This window comes from Sabethes cyaneus, chromosome 2 (assembly GCF_943734655.1).
Source record: "Sabethes cyaneus chromosome 2, idSabCyanKW18_F2, whole genome shotgun sequence".
Lineage (NCBI taxonomy): Eukaryota > Metazoa > Arthropoda > Insecta > Diptera > Culicidae > Sabethes > Sabethes cyaneus.
Genome location: NC_071354.1, coordinates 43,073,191 through 43,077,070, shown reverse-complemented (window position 1 = coordinate 43,077,070; position 3,880 = coordinate 43,073,191).

Here is a 3,880-nt window from a genome sequence, read left to right as displayed (position 1 = left end):
AGAAAATATTTGTAATGGCCTAATCTTTAAATGATAAAATTTTCAGGATAACATTTTTTTGCTAGATATAAGACGAAATGTTTTGTTTTTCATTTATTCGCTTCGGTAGTGCGATAGAACTTTCCTATGCTTTACTACTATCAAACGAATAAGGTAGTTCTAAGCACACAAGTTGCTGGAAGCACACAAGTTGCTGTTTATCCTGTTTGTTTAACTTTACTCCTCTACGTGATAATTAAACGCTTGATCGTGTGAGCGTTCAGAAAGCACAACAGGGCGTTAAAAAAATGAATAATATACGATGACAAGACTACGAAAAGATGGCGAAAAGACTACAAAAATGCGATAAAAAATAACGAATGGCGAAAATACGATGAAAAGTTGACACCACGAAATAATGTAAAAATATGATGAAAACACGAAGACAAATGCCAAAAACAAAAGAAAAGATTGAAACGTTAAAATGATTATTTGAAATCGTCAAAAAGGTGCCAAAAAATGCAAGAGAAATGACGAAAAGATAACGAATATACGACGGAAAACGACGAAAATACAACGAAAACGCACTAAAAACACAAAACATTTTTGTAGTCCTGACAACAACCAGGACAACGAAAAATTCACCTTTTACCAAAGTGACAAAAAGACTAAATGACAATGAAAAGATGACAATAAACGTAGAAAAGAAGACAAAATAAAGACTAAAGACACCGGAAAGGACGACCAAAGCGGCAAATAGGCACCGAAAAACGCCTAAAACAGAAATCATAAACAGCGAATAGACGGCGAAAATACAATGGAAAGACGACAAAAACACGACAAAGGGGGATGACAAAGAGATAATGAGTTCGAAGAAAAGGCAACAAAGATGGTGAAAAGAGAGTTAAATTACGACAAAAACATGAACGGAAAAACACACCAAAAAGGCCATAATGAATACAAAATACTATGAAAAGACGCCGAAAATATCAAAAATGCAATAAAAAAATTATAAAACTAAAAGATTATAGTGGCTTAACAAAACAAAATAAAAACTTTTTAAAATATTTGTAATGGCCTAAATAGATGCAGAAATGGGGATGTAAGTTAATAAAAAGACCCAAAACCGCAACAAGAATTGTTAATAAAGATTACAAATGATGACAAAAAAAAAACGCCATCAAGAGCAACCAGATGGGCCACAAAAGAAGTTAGAAAATTACACAATTTGCTGGAAAGAGGCAAAAGACGATGTAAAGAATGCGAGAAAGGTTTCCATCAAAAAGAACGACATACGACACATAAAAAAGATCGAAAAATTGAAGATGAAAGACGAAAAAATCAAACAACGAAAAATCAAAGATGAAGAATGGAAAGACGAAGACGAAAGGTGAATGATAAAAGATTAAGAGCAAAACTGGAGTGTAAGCGTCTTTTGATAACACTAGTTATCAAAATAAAACAAAAAGCGTGAACTCAGTAAGCTGAAGGTGATTATTCATGTAAAATTGGCCGCTGAATCCGAAAATGTGGTCAGAAAAATTCAAAGTAGGATAGTTTTTGAGATATACATTACAGTTGAAATTTTACTTAAAGAAAAAAAGTACATGCACATAAACACAAATTTCTCCGGCTGTGGTGCACCAATTTCAAATTTCTTTTTTTCATATTAAAGAGGAGAAAATTTGCTATCGATTAGTTGAACTTCATTTTTCTGTAAGAATAATAGTACTGTAGATATTTGAGAATTTGTTCGCAACAAAACAAAAAAAAACACATTTTTTGGAATAATTTCAACTTTATCAAACGTTTCAGACAAGATTAACGCATTTCAAAAATTTCATTTCATATGGGTCTTAAAGGCCGATAAAAAACAAAGAAATCATGGGGTTAATGATAACAATCGGTTCAGAATTGTAGAAGTTATGACCATTTTACTAAAACAGTAATATTTGCGCATATTCAAATCATGCTCATGATCATGCTTGAAGAGTGATTGAATTCTTAATGGTAAGAATTGTGAAAATAGTAAGAACAGTAAGAAAAATGAGCGTAACAAAGCATGAGTTTAAACGTGAAAATAATCCACAGAAACTCTGCTACGCCTGTGGAAACTATATTTTTACAACCCCGGTTAGTTTCACTGCTTCATTGCAAACTGCGTTTCCATTTATATAGATCATGACAAGCAATTCGATAAATGTTATGCCAATTAAGACAATGCTTGTTAGTGTTTGGATATAAAGGGGCTATTCGAAGTCACTGTTTGGATGTAAAGGAGCTTTGTTGGAAAAATCTGACAATCTGTACGGCGAGGAAAAATATCTGTGCAAAAATCTGTCCAATGCAAAACAATGAGAGTGAAAGAGATAGAGAGTCATTTTGCTGACTATTCTCGTCTCTTTCACTCTCATGTAAAAGCTCAAAAATCTGTTTAATCTGTGTAATTTGGCGAAAATCTGTATTATATGCAAACAGATTTTGTATAGGCGATTTCTTTCAAATATCTGTTAAACACAGAATAATCTGTGCATGTGGCAACCCTGGCTATTGATGAGCTTTATGACCCAGCTGAATGGCGTTTGTGCATAGACAGCATTAACCAGAGTTTGAAGACTGTATAGGATACCGCCTCTAGTTTCTGAATACAAAAAAACAGAAGTTGGCGCTAGTGTTTCATCATGCGTCATGTGTGAAAATATGCTTGAAACTGTTAATGTTTGCCTGTTGAATACAACAGATGTCGTTGCTTGGTAACGCATATTGTACATATTGAAAACAACCCAAGTTTGCGCAACAAAAAATTTACTCAGCTTGGCAACAGTAGTCTATCTTTCATCTCTGTTTCTTTTGTATTTACCGTTAAAGGCGGTAAACATTTGACGGTTTGACATTTGAACCAACAAATAATTGGTAAATATTGTTTATCGCGACCATGTCACGAAATTTAATTTCTGGGTATGAAATGGGGAAGGCAAATGAGGCGCGTCCAATATAGCTCTAGCCATCCCAAGCCCCTACCTATCGCCTCCACGTGGCCATACCTGGTAATGCTCTATTGAGTAGCCAAGCTAGGAGGTGCGATGCTGGGTGGTTTCCGGCTGCCTGACTTCAAAACCGAGGTTTTGGGCAGACGGCGGAGCCACACGGCCTAGCTAATTGGTAAGCCTAATGAGTTATTTTAATTATTTTTTTCGTTTTAGCTTATGAAGCATCTACTGCTATACAGTAAAAACTTTGGCCAAAACGAGTTTTAATACTGCACATGGAGACCAGAATGAAAAATTAAATTAACTATTAGAAGCACTTATGGAACCTCAAAGGACGCTACTTTATTTCATGCGAATGACTGCTGGTGAGATTGTTCTATTTTACCTATATTATTTTTACCTATATATACCACATTTCATCTTAATATCATATTATTAACAGTATTATTATTGAAATCATAAATGTGGAAGGCTGGATGATGGAGTGGATTGCCAACCTGAATCCTTAAGGTCTGAAGCAAATATGGCACTTCTCAATTCAAAACAAACAAATCATCACGTGGGTTAAAGTTGGTACAGCGAAATTGATTATTAAATGGAAGGATCCTAATGCTGGAAGGCGACTCTTATAACCCCGGAATGCGCACAAGTGCCTCTGCTTGAGGGTCCGCCCAATCCCTTTTGGCCCTTCTGTAACAGCATTAGTGTGAAATTCATTTGATAATCAAATTTGGATCTACTGTAATTCTACCCACATACATTGGCAAGTCCTTGAAATAATGGTGGCTTTCCCCTACTACTACTACTACTACTACTACTTTGTTTTTTATTAAAGTTAGGCAGACGTTATGAAAATTAGATAATATTAGGTATTGTTTAGGCAGGTAAACATAGAACCGAGAAATTTTGAG